At 43.2% G+C, this 14,774-nt stretch overlaps 1 long non-coding RNA gene across 1 annotated transcript in view; it reads left to right on the top strand.

Annotated features, from left to right (window-relative positions):
• Positions 1 to 2,413: 2,413 nt before the first annotated feature.
• LOC119143867 overlaps positions 2,414 to 14,774 on the top strand; it is a 42,474-nt gene continuing 30,113 nt past the window's right edge. Inside the window, exons 1-2 of the long non-coding RNA XR_005102855.1 lie at positions 2,414 to 2,610; positions 7,839 to 7,903. This is a non-coding gene — a long non-coding RNA (uncharacterized LOC119143867). The remainder of the gene's footprint in view (positions 2,611 to 7,838; positions 7,904 to 14,774) is intronic.

Raw genomic sequence — 14,774 nt, 5'->3', positions numbered from 1 at the left:
CACACCGTAAGTTATTTGTGACTGAAAGGACTCTGTGGCTCATGTGAAATGGTTCTGTGGCATCACTCCTGTTCACTGACCCTGTCCCCCTGGTGCCCCCCCCCCCCCAAACGCGCAGGGACCCGTGGGTTATCACCGAGGTGGTTTGGTAGGGGGGCACACCAGGTTACCGAACCAGGTGTGTCACCGTGCCAACAAACCGGACCTACTGAGACACAGAATTGCCTGGCAGGGGGGCAGGGTAACGGTTAGGGAGGGTGGAAACCTCTTTCAAAGTCAGAAGTAAAGTTTGCTAATGGATTTTAGCAGGCAACGGGAGCAACCTGCCGTGTGTGTACAGCCCCAGCCCCTCCCGCACCGCTGAGACAGCTCCTTCAGAAGCTGCACCTTTGTGCCACCGAGACAGCTCCTTCAGGATCTGCATCTTTGTGCCACCGAGACAGCTCCTTCAGGATCTGCATCTTTGTGCCACCGAGACAGCTCCTTCAGGATCTGCATCTTTGTGCCACCGAGACAGCTCCTTCAGGATCTGCATCTTTGTGCCACCCAGACAGCTCCTTCAGGATCTGCATCTTTGTGCCACCCAGACAGCTCCTTCAGGATCTGCATGGATCTGCATCTTTGTGCCACCCAGACAGCTCCTTCAGGATCTGCATCTTTGCGCCACTGAGGCAGCTCCTTCAGATGCTGCATCTTTCTGCGGAGAAGCTGCGCTGCCCAGGCTGAGGTTGGGATCAGCTTTGCAGTAAGGGCCTGTCAGCATCTGACATCTCCAGAGGCTTTGCTGGTTTACCTTTCACAGGGAGTGTGGGGTGTTTATTGCTATTTCTGTTGAAGTTTTCCCTTCTTCAGCAAAAGCAGTTTTGCAAAATTCCTCCCTTTACCTGCTTATTAACCCTTTTCCTCATCTGGCATCAGTAACACTCTTAAAATAGAATTACCTTTCTTTTCCCTGAAGTCCATTTGTTTCCCTTTATGCTTTCAGTTTTCTATTTTCTACTGCTAAATTGTTTTTCCCCATTTCCATCTTCGTCATGGCTTCATTCTTTTGATGAGTCTCACTTTCTCAAAAAAAAACTTCTTACAGTTACAGTATCAATTATGGGGGAAGGTAGCCAACAGCTGGAAGTTGTCCTTTCTATCAGCTCTCCAAGAAACTGCTTACAGCCTCCTGGCTCCAGAGACTACCATTTAATGACCTTTCCAAGGGTCAAGTACTAACAGGGATTGGTATTTATGTTCAGAATATTCTCAACCACTGTATCCTGAAATGTGAACTACAGCATTTTGTATTCCAAGATGCAACTTAAAGGTTTTTATTTGTCAAAGTACAGCATCTCAACTCACTTGAGGCAAAGTATTTTTTTCTGAGGATGTACTTTATCAAAATGTCCTCCTCGGTGGGACAGAAAATTTCAGTGAAATTGCCAAGGACTAAATGCTTTCCCCCTCTCCAATTCGCACCAAGTTTGATACTATCTTGGCTGCGATTTCATCAGAAACCGTGAGCAAAACAGTGTGGTAAGGCAGTGAGTAGAAGACCTTCACAGGAAAATTAAATGACACAAGAAGTGGCATTAGAGATTTGTAATGAGGGGGCTGCTGAGTGAGCACTAGCAGCATAAATGTCAGGGAACAAGCATGCTGTGAGAGGTGTGATTGCTCAAATGAGCGGTGAATGTTCATGGTTGTGAAAGGCCCCTGTGCCATTTTCCAAAAAAGTAGTGATGTTAAAATCCAATGATCCACCAAATTCTTTCACTCTCCCCATCACATAAAGTTTCTTATCTAGTTGCAATTTGATACGCAATTCTTCCTTCTTCATATTTTATGCACAAAAGAGTTCTTCATCTCAGCACTGCAGAAAAGGTGCATCTGTTCCTGTGTGTTGTGAAGAAAGCCTGATTAAATTTCCTAAACAAAACATGTCTTGGACAGTAATGGTGACTTTAGGAGAAGCTGGTTTTTCATATGCTTTTCCATATGTTAGTTTAAAAAAATAAGAGAATGTGATGTGGTCTAAAGTACTCTGGTTGGCGAAAACTAGAGTTTGATATTCCACAAGCTGTCATCTCGTTGAAGCGGTTTAGAAGATGGATGCCTTTTCAGTACAGAAGAATTTAAGTGGCTTCACAGCCTAACTCTTCAGGTTTAGGTCATCTCTAAACTCAGGCTGTAGGAACTCCCTTTCTGGGTGAAAGACACATTAAAAATGTTGCATTCTTATGGTATGTGGTGAACTCCATATCCACAGCAGCCTTCAGTGAGCCCTCCCATCTGCACACACTTGAATGTATCCCCAAGTCTTCCACTGCAGTTTTGCTTGACCTTTGCAGGCCTTCTCCATGGAGCAGCTGGTTAAGCTGAAGTGTTGCTGGAGAGTAAAGATCTTTGTTTCATCCGCTGGAGGTACAACACTGAAAGTCGCCGTTTGTCAGCTGGTTGCTCCCTCTCAAGAAGAACCAGCTGTGGGGGTGCTGGTACCACCCGGTACAATCCCTCCTCGCTCTCTGTGTCCTGGAGAAGACAAGCCTGAGGAAGGACTCTTGCAAGAGGCAAACGAAACATCCATCCCCGTTCTCTTCTAAGCTGAGAGGTTTACGTGGGCAGGTAAATGGGGGCTCATGTTGGCAGCTAACAGCAGCTCTGCTTCTGGTTTGCTGTAAAAAATATAGGTCCTGTTCCTCCCCTCTGTCCTCCTGTTCCTCCTCACCACATCTTTTTCTTGGGTGGTCCATGGTATATTGGGGATAGGGAAACAAATCTGGCCCGAGAGGAACTCTGCAGCTGGCCTGGGGAAGGGGAAGAGGGCTCCCGGGGGCCGGGCTCACCAGCCGCCCTGGCAGGTGGGCAAAGCCAGGGGGGCAGTGCCTAGGGCAGGGGCTCGCTCAGGTACCGCTGCATGAATGACAGAGGGATTGCTTTGGTGCTGCACTGCTAAAAAGCTCTGCAGCTGACACGTGAAGCTGGGAAGAAGGGCAGCTGGAGAGAAGAAAACAAGAAACCACTTTGGCCCAAAAAGAAACATTTTCTTCAGCTGCATCCTACTTATTTTTTCTTGCATAGATAAAGGGAATATGAATTTTGTTTGAGCTTTTTCCTTCAGTTTATGTCGACTCTAAATCAAATTGATGTAAGATGAATAGATTCCAACAGAAAAGTGAAAAACCAAAGAGCTCCTTGGAATTGATAATAGTAATGAAAAAAAAAATATTTCCAAAACAAGGACTTTATGCTGCCAGCATCTAAGCAAAAGAATTCAAGGCTTCTGAAATACCCCAGTACACATATGCACCCACATTTCTTATGGGCTGAATGCTGAGCTCAACCATGTTTTAAGCACTGAATGCTCAGTTCAATCATGTTTTAAGGTCATCCCATCCTTCAGCGTGTTTACCACTTGTTAAATACAGGTGCCAAACTGCGTAGGGAAATTATCACAGGCTAGTGGGTGTAGAATGATGCTGGGAAAAGAGAGAGTAAGCTTGGTCTTAAGTCTGAAATATATGTAATTAATTGCTCTGTTGGTTGGACAAATAACAGTGAACATAAAATTAATTATCATATGGGGGTTACCAGGGAAAAGCACAAAGCTTTACATTGTCAGTTAAGCTGAAGATCTCCTGCCCCAGGGGTTCAAATCACTTGGCTGTGCAAATCTGGAAGCACTGGTGATGCTCAATCAGGCACACACAGGAGGTAAAGCAAGAATTAACTTCCAAAAGCCAGACCAAAAGTTCAATGCAATCTCTGGCCATAATATCATGTGAGTCCTTTTTTTATTGGATTAAAATCCTCCTATTTTTGCTGGTCTCAGTCTTTCACTAACAAGTTGGTATTACCTAGCATAGGGAACGTAACTCAAATGACCTAATTTTTGGCAGTTATAAAGGTTGTAACAGAAAGTATTACTTTTATTTCACACCATTACGCCAAATTAATTTTAACAGCTGGAATTCATGCTGGTGACCAGCAGATGTGAACAGCCTCCTCATGCTCTTGCTTGGGTAATGAAGGAAAAAAATAACCACCTTTTCTTGTAAGACCGATGCTGGTTGTAGGGGCAGTGCTTTACTTAGACTTCTCTGCGACATTTTTCTTGAATGGTCCACGGTATTTGGGGGCAATGAAACAAAACTAAGTGAGCCTCTTGTTTACACTTTTTCCTCTTCTTTATCATGGTATTGCTCCCTTCTGCACTTAACTTTGTTCTCATGTTTTCTCTTTCAAATAGTCCCTTATGAATCCTTTTTCTCCTTACAAATCTTCCGTGCTCTGCTTTTTTTAATTTTCATTTCTATAATAATCATATCTTTGAGGTGTTCTGGTGGTAAAGAGGCAGTTGTGTGGTCTAGAGACCTGTGTAATTAAGTAGTCAGAGCTTGCACCTTGAAATAAATGAATCTCTGCTAAATTGTTTGGCTCTCAGCAATTGTAGACCACTGATATTACTGAGCTAAGGAACCTCTGGTAGCAATTTACCGCTCTGAAACACTCTGGAAATGTGGGTGGTGATAGGAATGTGCTCAAATAGCACTGACAGCATTGAGAGCCAGTCGCAAAGAAGACAGACAGAATATTGCCTCATTTTTATGACAACAGATTACTTGTATTTTTAATATCTTACTGTTAACTCAGGCAGAGATTACTAACTATAATATTCTGTATTAGAGAAATTAGAGGAGTGAGTCCTGCACTCCAGGTAAAAGTGAAACATATGAGATACAGCTTTTAAACAGGGTAGGAAAAAAAAGTGAACATACAGAAAAATGTGTCTGTTCTGAGGCTAAAGATTTGTCAGTTTGCAAGGGGCTGCATGAGACCCTGATCAGAGCTCGTGGTGAGGTATAAGGGAAAATGTCGAGAGACTTTCAGGAAACCAGAATTAACCCTCAAGAAAGCATGGTGATTTGGCAAGGAAAAGCAATCACAAGGACAGACCTGAGAGAAGAACAAGGTTCTGACACTGAGGTCACTGCAAGAAGTCCAGAAAGGAGATGTGGGTAGAAAGGGAAATAAAGCTTGAAGTCCTGAGTTCACAAAAGCAACACGCAGAGCTGCCTCTGATGGGACAAACAACCAAAAGCCATATACTCTGAAAAACATCCCAGCATTACCCTGCACTACATTGACTTCCACAAATTTGCAAACACTAGCTTGGACGAGAGGACATCACCAGCACCATTTGTGCAAGGTAATCCTTCACAACAGCAATGGACAAGATTTCAGTGGAAGACAAATGAGCTCTTAGTCTGAAAGCAAATGGAACATTTATTAATTTTAAGCTGTACACAGGTGTACAAGCCAGTGTTTTTTCAGAGACAGTGGTAGTAACAAGGGAAGAAGAGCCCAGATAAGACAAATGAGTAGAATTCAGGGTTGCAGTTGTGATCTTATTGCCATTAAGAGAGTGAGTGAAGTAAATGTATGAGTAAAAACCATATTGCAAAGTAAGATTTGTAATAATACTAAGGACAAAAAAATCCTTTACTGATTTTAAAACATATCAAGTTGTTCATCTTATGCAGTGGTGCTTCACCTTAGAAGAAAAGGTGACAAAGTTTGAAAAAGAAGTTTAGGATGTTTTCCCAGTGGAGAAGAAAGTGTTCAGCACAATACAAAATATACCTGAAAGCCCAACTGTTCACTGTCCGATGGAGGAGCAAAGAAAGGAGCTGGCTGAGCTTGTCACTGTAGGAAAAAGGAGAGCAAGGAGCAGAATAAACAGAGCGAGGCACTCACTTTCTGTAGAAAACCCAAGTTTTTCTTTAAGGAAGAGGATGAAGGAATCTCATAGGCTGTGCCTCTTTGTTACATGTTTTTTGACTGAAATATGCAAAGATATTCTGCTGTCTCTGCAAACAAAGAATATTTTCTTCTGTTTCCCTTATCACCTCTCCTCTGCAGAGTATTGGCAAAATGTGGGCTGCCACGTTTGCCTGTTGTATTGCCTGAAAAGATAAAAATGCTTGGTGGGAGTGATCTTTCAAAACTCCCAATCCCAGCCTTCCTTCTCTGCTCTCTCTTGTGTGAAACCTGTAGGAACTGAAAATCTTCAAGTCCTGTAATTTTGGTTGAGCGTGCCAAGGCACAGACCCTGCCAGGGCACCACGTTATGGATGGTTCTGTAGGAAGTTGGGCAAATCCTGTCACTGTGCATTGATTAACAGAAACCCCACGGCAACAGCAAAGTGAAAATGGGACACAGGCAGGTCCTAGGTAGGTTTCTGCAGCTGGCCCATCCAGGCAGTTGCAGCAAATGTCTTTAGAGAAGCAGAGCACGTGGCACGTAAGCAGCATGGCCTTTGAGAGACGCTGCTTCTTCCAGCTGATTTTTAGACTGTGTCTGATGCAAAGTGTTTCACAGTGGAGTATATAAAACGCAGTTTGATGAGATTAGTAAAGTAGTTACTGTAGTTCAGCCAGTAAAGCCCAAGTAACACAAAAGACAAATCAGTATGCAATATTGCATTTCAGAGAATGGTTTGGGTTGGAAAGGACACTAAAGATCATCTAGTTCCAACTCCCCAACATCTTCTCTTTTTACAGGCATGTCGTATTTTTTCTGCAAGTTATTCCTGTAACGTTTTTCTACATTTTCTGGCTAATATCGCCACTTGGAGTCACTTAGTTCAGCTTTACAAAACTGACTTTTCCAAGTGGCATTAATGTGATAATAATGAAGAATCCTATTCTTTTCCGTCTTCTTTTCTTGCCAAATTGCTTTTTGATCCCAGGTAACTTTTTGAAATCGGTAGCATTCTGTGCCAAGGAGATTCCCTAGGCATTATGTGACAAACATCATACATGTTTTGAACTGGCCACCTGCTAGTTTTCTTTGACACCCTCTAGTTCTTTTTTGGAAGAGAGGATGAATGGATCTTCCCCGTTCATCTTTACTTAGTTTCTGCTGGGTGAGCAGCATTACTCTGCCTTACCTGCTTAATGTTCTTTGAATATAGATTGAAGTAGGTAGCCAGGGGAGTTATGTGTCATGCAGTGGTGCTTTCTTGAAGTAATGTGTGGGAAGAAGGGAAATAGCCTGGAGGTTTTTTGCTCCTGCTAATTGCCTTCTTCATCAGCTTACTGCAACTTGTTCCACATCGTGCAGTTTGCATTCACGCTGCCATAGAAGTGAGCCAGCAGTATTTCAGAGTGAAAGGCCTTCTGGTGTGTGCTGAAGCTCTATTATTTGTCCCGCCTTTTTAGAAGATAAAAGCTGCTAACTAGCTTATTTTATTTTATTCTGCAGCTGTGATAGCCTTAGCTGTCTTTCAAGCCCATTAATGAGTTTCCCAGCCCAGAAGCAGGGCACAGATGTAGAGAATTTTCTGTCCTGAACTCGTGGATTCCCCAGCCTTAACAACCAAATGAAAGCCATCAGTTCCAAATTAAAAATGCAGATAAGCCACCCTTATGTTTGGCTCTCTGGCAATGGTCCTTTTATCTAGCCATGAGCCTGAAGCCCTGTTGCTCGTTTCTAGCTCTGTTTTTGGGCAGCTCTGCGATCAGGTAACATGCCCTTACGTTTCTGTTGTAGGTTTGCATGGGCTCTGGTCACGTTCAAGGGCGTTTGAATGAGATGGTGGCTTTGCTGCCTCAGTTTATAGGGGTGCAGCTTTGCTTGGCAAACACTAGGGGAGAACAGTCACAGCCAGTTTTATAATTGAGTTGAAACTTCTCTGGTTTCTCTATGTATTTATTTAAAGCAAAGCATTTTATAAGAAAGGGGAATTGAAATGTTGTAGTCTTTGAGATTCTTAAAGAGTCTTTAACTAGTATGCATAGAAAAAGATGTGAAAAATTTATGATGTTATTGTTCTCCTGGCTTGTTTTAGGATGATGTGCACTCAAGACTCGGGCTTTCCCTGAGAGCATTCTGCTGACCCTCCCCTAAAACATGGTGAGTCCTATGGAGAAACTGGAGTAGATCCTTCAGTTTGTCCCAAAGACGCATGCAAGCTGATGTGAGATGTCTTGGTTACTTGTTAAATACACAGCAGACCTTCAACTCTCAACTAGATTTTTTTTTTTCCTTTGGAACTTCTTGATAGTGTCTTTAAGCATTAAGATGACTAACTGCTGAATCCTATGGCTTTTTTCTAGTGTGATCTAGTCCTTCCTTCCCAGTGTGCAAGATAAGAGTATCTAGTACTAATGACACTATTATTGTTCTTTCAGTTTATAAGCAAGTTTTAGAAAGCTGTAGGTAGCATTATGACACATTACTTTGTACTGCATGATAAATTCCTTGTTAATTGCCAGTTTCCAAACGTTACCCTCCATGCTTGCTTCATCCTCACCCTGTCTGTGTGATCAGTACGTATCAAGATAAGCACATGGGATTTGAGGTGGGAATGGAAGAATAAGTTATTCCTCCTTTAGGAAACAGAGTGTGTGCTTGTTACCCGTTCTCCACCCATAGACCTGAAGTAAGATACCTCAAGAGGAATTGGCCCTGGAGAAAAATTCTGCAGTGAGGAAGAAGGATTGTGATAAGGAAGGGGCTGTAAGTTGTGAGTGTACATTAAGTGAAGCATGGCAAATAAAAGCGTACTGCTAGCAATTTGGTTGAAGGCAGCAGAACTAAACTTGGTGTAAATGTTAGGCAGGTGTCCAGACTTATTAAATTACCCAGGAATGATGTCCATTGAGAGGGGGTTAAAGCCATCTTATCAGAAACACAAAAGTTGAAAAAAAAAAAAAAAATTGCTAGAGTTGTTGGTTGTTTTGACTTTCTGATTTTGTTGCAGTGGTGTCCCCAAACCCACATTTTGATCAAGTAGAATCAGTTCTTTTCTTTCTTTTAATTACTTCACTGATGTTATTTGTGGGCAGAGGCTCTTTGTTGCTGAGAGCTAGAAAATATTGTAATCACATACTACCAAGTCACCATCTTTCCATAAACGAATTACCTAAGTGCCCACATGGCCGCCATTGCCAAATCTGTGCCCTGAGTTAATATCTTGTTAAGCTCAGTGCTGTCGGGCACTGCTGACTGGTGTCTCTGGGTTTCACTGAATGTTTTCAAACACTGGCAGCATAAGAGCAATGAGAAAGTACAAGCAGCAAAAGGTTTGTCAGCAGCCAACGTAGGTGAGATGTCCAGAGACTAATGCTAGAGCTCTTCTGTGATGGTTAAAATTTATGGTTGGGTATACTTGATGTCCTTGGAGAAGGAACGATGGGGCAGACCAGGTGCTTTTTAAGTTATGTGAATATTCTTTCTTTGGATTTTTTGCCTCCTTTAGTGTCATAAAAATGAAAAAAACCCCACTCGTTGCTGTAAGTGATTACAGGTTCATGCTGCAGGGGTTGGTACTTGTGTTACGCAAGGCACAGCCAGAGTTCGCAGAATCATCATAGAACTAAACCATGCCACTAAGCACCATATCTCTGCATGTTTGTAAACAACTCCAGGGATGGGGACTCAACCACGTCCCTGGGCAGCCTGTGACAGTGCTTGACCACCCTTCTGATGAAGAAAATGTTCTTAATATCCAACCTAAACCTCCCCTGATGCAACTTGGGGCTCCTTCCTCTTGTCCTGTCACTTGTTATCTGGGAGCAGAGACCGACCCCCCCCCTCGCTACCACCCGCTGTCAGGCGGCTGTAGGGAGCAATCAGGTCCCCCCTGAGCCCCCTCCTCCCCATGCTGAGCACCCCCAGCCGTGTGCCCCAGCCCCTTCCCCAGCCCCCGGCCCGGCTCTGGACACGCTCCAGCCCCCCTACGTCCCTCTGGGCCTGAGGGGCCCGAAACTGAACCCAGGGCTCGAGGTGCGGCCCCACCAGCGCCGAGCACAGGGGCACGGGCACTGCCCTGGCCCTGCTGGCCACACCGTTTCGGATCCGAGCCAGGCTGCTGTTGGCCTCCTGGGCCACCTGGGCACACTGGGGGCTCATGTCCAGCCGGCTGCTGACCAGCACCCCTGGGCCCTTTCCATGGGGCAGCTTTGAGCCGCTCTGCCCCCAGCCCGCAGCGCTGTGGGGCTGCTGTGACCCACGGGCAGGACCCGGCACTTGGCCATGTTGAACCTCACACAACTGGCCTTGGACCATCCGCCCAGCCTGCCCAGACCCCCTGCAGAGCCTCCTGCCCCCAGCACGTCAGCACTCCCCCCAGCCTGGTGCCAGCTGCAAACTTACTGAGGGTGCGCTCAATCCTCTCGTCCAAATCATTGATAAAGATATTAAACAAAACAATATATCCCAGGAGATTTGAGAATGAGTGTTAAAAAATCAGAAACATTGCTGAAGTACTTCTTTTACTATGGCAGATAGACCAGCTGATGGAAGGGGGTTGGAGTTGCCAATCCACTTTAATATCCCAAGGAAATGCTAGACAAAAAAATGACTGATTTAGATCTGCATGTTGTCCCTAGTCACTTCAGTGTCTGAGCTGTAGAGTAGGAGAAAGCTGAGCAAGTTCTTAAAATTGCAAGTGTAATCAGAGATAAGGAAAAAAACAATAGTCAATAAAGTGTTCTACTGAAATCCTTTTCCCTCTCACAGCATCCAACATCCTCTGCACGTATCTCTGCAGCCACCTCCCTCTCTCTGAACACCATATGTCTTATGTTTCCTACAAGCTGTATTTTTGTGCTACATTTCAGATAAGTAGCCAGGAAGATTAGGAAGTACAGAAAAAATAATCAAAACCTGTACTTATTAAAAAAACTGGGGCACTTTTGTCTTCTGTTTCTGCGAGAGCAAGTAGTAGCCTAAAGACTTTGAATATCTGGTTTTCTAAGAGGCAATATCTTCAAAGGGATGGGTTCGTGTTACTAATATCTTCTTCTGTCTCTCAGTGCGGAGAGCATTCCTGGGAGAAAGGGAGTTGTATGTCTGTATTGTAGGTGCCGAAATAGCTGGTGATACTGGCACTTGGGTATGAATTTTAGCAACTCTAATGTGTGTTGGGGTTTAAAATTTCCTTAGCTGTCTTTGTAATAAAGACACTAAAGCAGGGTGGCGGAGGGGAGCTGTTTGTTTTAGCTTCTCTCCAAAGATTCACACTAAACGTAGAGCAGAATGACTTAATGTCAGTTGAAAGTGCAATGCATGAGCAGGAGTACCAGTATCTGTGTGGTTTTCAACCTCCTTGTACGAGATGTGGTGTCCTACATACCTACTCAGCTTCCAGATTTGGGATTCCGGAAGAATACAGTGCTTGCACCATGATATGTGATGATGTGATGAGATCAAATGGACTTTACAGGAGTCTTTTTTTTTTTTTTTTTTTTTTACTTTTATTTATTTTTTTATTTTCATTTTGAGGCAACAACCCAAGGACTAATGGTTCTCTATGGCAGAGAAAGGCTTTTCTCTGGGGAGATTTTATTACTCGTGCAGGTTGCTAGCACACGTGAACTGAACTGGGAAAGTGGTTCGGTGGCCAGTGGCAGGTCTAGTTCTGATGACTCCGAGTCCATTGGTAGGGGTTTGTTATGTCACAGTTAATAAAGATTTGAGTGCAAACAGAAACATTTCTCATGTTGGGACACTCAGCACTTCTCTATCCTCTGTGAATTCCCTGAGGCTTGGTATGGATTGAGGTCACTCTGTAACATACTCAGTGCAGGCAACAGATGGCCTTTCATTTCTACCTAGCTACCTGTTTTCAGTGATTTCATAGAAAATTTGACATCCAGAATGTTGAGACCTTCTTCAAAGACATTCACTCTACCTCCACTGTTGCTGAAATTAGCTTAGAAGTTACTTAGTTGGATGAGACAGATAAAAGCACACACACATTCACATGCAGAGTGAGCTTGATCAAAATAGGCCAAAAGCAAACACTAGTCTTAGCTTTTTCTAGTCAATGTGTACCTAGAATTCTGTGATATCTTAGATTATGAAACACAGATTTCTAACATAAATTGGAGTTCTTCTGTTTCAAAAAGTAATCTTACAAACAGCTTCATGGGATACCTGGAATACCATGGGATACAAAATTTTAAATAGTCATCCAGAACTTGTATTTCCCCTCCATTAAAATTCTTTATTCTTTCCTTGATTTAATGGATAAGTCTATTTTTTTTTTCTCCCCACACCCCATTCATTTTAAACACTTTCTGATGTTTTAAAAATTGCAGGTAGTTTGCACACTCCAGGCTGAGATCCTCTGGTTTAGAGGTCAGGTTGTTGACCCCAGGCTGTGCTCGTTCTTTAGCGTTGACAGGAATAACGGTGGAAACTCACTGTCAAAGGAGCTTCCAACACCTGTGAAACCAGATCTGTGCTATGGGAGGGTGGCCTGATATATTAAGAGCATAATTGAAAATCGGAAGGAAAGAGGACAATGTGGCTTATGCTTCTACCATATTAGTGTTAAGATAATTCTTAATAGGCTTATAAATGCAAACATTAAATAAATCACCATTTCTAAAGCATTGCTTTTTGGCAATTAAAAAAAGCAAGCAATATGTACTAATCTTAAATGAGCTGATATTCCAAATTGCTCCTGTAAAAATATTGCATTAAGAAAGCTATTTTCAAGTGTTATCATATGCATAGACATTCTCAGATTAAAATCTAAGCAAGTTTTAAGGAATGAAAGTTGACTGTCTTTTGCTCAAGACTATCTGAAGCTTCATCTTTTTGTTTAAAGAAAACCAAACCCAGCCCTACTCTTACCCCTCTGCTCATTTTTTTTCTTTTTCATTTTAGCTAGTATCAGGAATCAGAAATTGGAAAACAAATCTTACTTTCAGTCTTCTGATAAACGACTAGCCTAAAGAGACTTTGAGTTCTTCAGGAAGTCAGGTACAATCCTGATGACCTATTTTGAGAAGATTTGGTGGAAGAGAAGAAAGCCTGCCTAATCTTTGTTCAGTGCAGCTCATTCACGGGCTCCTGTGGTGGTTTTGATTGAACCCTGGCTGCTTTGGCTATTATCACTGCAAAAACAGATAGGATTTTAAGAGTACACAAACTACGCAGTAGACAATTATCTCAAGTCCATTTTAAAAGCCAGAAAACTGTACCTGTCCTTGGGTGCAGACCTAAAGGGAAAGGATATTCTTGTGAACTGGGATCCAGTCAAAGCAGCTGAGACAGGGCTTGTTTTGCAGTCAAATAAAATCCTTATACCTTTCTGTACCTATCTTTTTCACTGTGCTCTGAGCTGGTTTGGCTTGCAAAACCTTATCTAAACAGTAAGGCCTGCCTTTCAGGGAATAGTATATGTAGTACCAGAGAGGATTAATTAATGCTCCTTGCTAATCTGACTGTTCCTCTTAACACGGAGTAAGGTAAGAGGCTTTCTGAAAGGATAGTTGTTTTTCCTTCATGTCAGCAACCTGTCTTAATTAGGTTCAGGGGATGTCAAACCCCAAAAAACTTGACAGATGCTTTTCCAGAGCTTGCCTGTATCACTTTTGTTATCTCTGCTGCTATGGATTCAGACATGATAAAGAAAAGCAGGACTTGTGCTGGAAGTATTCGTGCCACATAGGGGAAAACTTCTATCATGTGAGGTAGAATAAAGCACTTGTAAACCAAGCTCCAGTTCTGGTCCCTCTTATTGAGGGCCTGGGAGCTATTTAACTTGGGTTAAGTTGCAGCCAGAGATGAGTGGACTTATGCAGGTAGCCTGTCTCACTGGAGCTGGTGAATCTCTCCACCAGGTTGGAGGATGACAGGCAACAGCAGCCACTACCCTGTTTGAGTGGTGGATTTATTACTGCCAGTACCAGTCTTGCTCTGTGGGTCTCCTTGTAAGTGGGAGGCACAGTCTTGCTTTCTGCCCTGCTTTCCCACACCTGTTTGGTTTCATCTGGGTGCTCCATAGGTCCCCCCTGGAAAGGGGAATAGGAACCGGAGTAAGACCGTGAGCTGCAGAAGCACGAGGCGGGAGCCCCCTGTTACTCCCCTTCTGTCCTTGCGCAGCAGTACCGTGCCGAGCATGCTCTGGGCGCCGCTTGCCGTTTGTCCAGAGAGTATAATTGTGCTCGTTTATTTGTGGCTCAGGTACAGCTTCCCACAGGTAAAGTAGCTTGCTCTGAAGAGAGGTTTTGTCTGCTGCCAGACCAAATGATGTTGATAGCTCTGATCAGGAAGCCCTCTGGGAGGCAAATGAAATTTTCTTCAGAGTATGAGAAGACTGTATTGTAGTCAAGATTGTCAAGTGCTTCTACATAGTGGTTTCCAAAACAGAACAGGCTTTTTATTAAACTGTAAAGTGAATAACTCTTTCTGCAGAACTTGAAGATGTTGACTTTCTAATAGTCATCACTGTGTGTTGTAATTGGAGATACAGAATTCCACCAGTCTGGGCTTTTCCTTCCACTCCCAACAGCACTTTCTTGCTTTGAGGTAACAGGATTTTGTGAATCCTTGGACAAAGAGCAGGTGTCACATGTGCATTCACTTGGGTTTGTTAAAATTTTGCAGAATTTCACCCACAGAATCCAGTTCTCTCTTCTGGTAAGCCAGTGGCTCTTCGGGAGAAGGATGGCTATGGTGTGTGCTCTGTTATTTAAGCTGAAGATACAGACTTATGTATGAAGTTTGTTTGGCAGGGTTGTGGGAACGAAACAGGTAATAAAACTAGGAGTCAAACATTTCAGTGTAGATTAATGCTATGGAAATAAATTCAATATTCATCATTATCCGTAGAGCATCTCCAGAGGTTTTTACAGGAATGTCGCAGCAAATCTATTCAGCTCTTAAGAAAAGAGAGACCATACTCACAGATGAGCTAATTTATATTAATACCTAGCATAACAGAAGTGACTTCACAAGATCTTTAGACGTTAACGCCTAAAATTTT

This window comes from Falco rusticolus, chromosome 2, assembly GCF_015220075.1.
Source record: "Falco rusticolus isolate bFalRus1 chromosome 2, bFalRus1.pri, whole genome shotgun sequence".
Lineage (NCBI taxonomy): Eukaryota > Metazoa > Chordata > Aves > Falconiformes > Falconidae > Falco > Falco rusticolus.
This window is presented reverse-complemented; position numbering and strand designations above follow the sequence as displayed.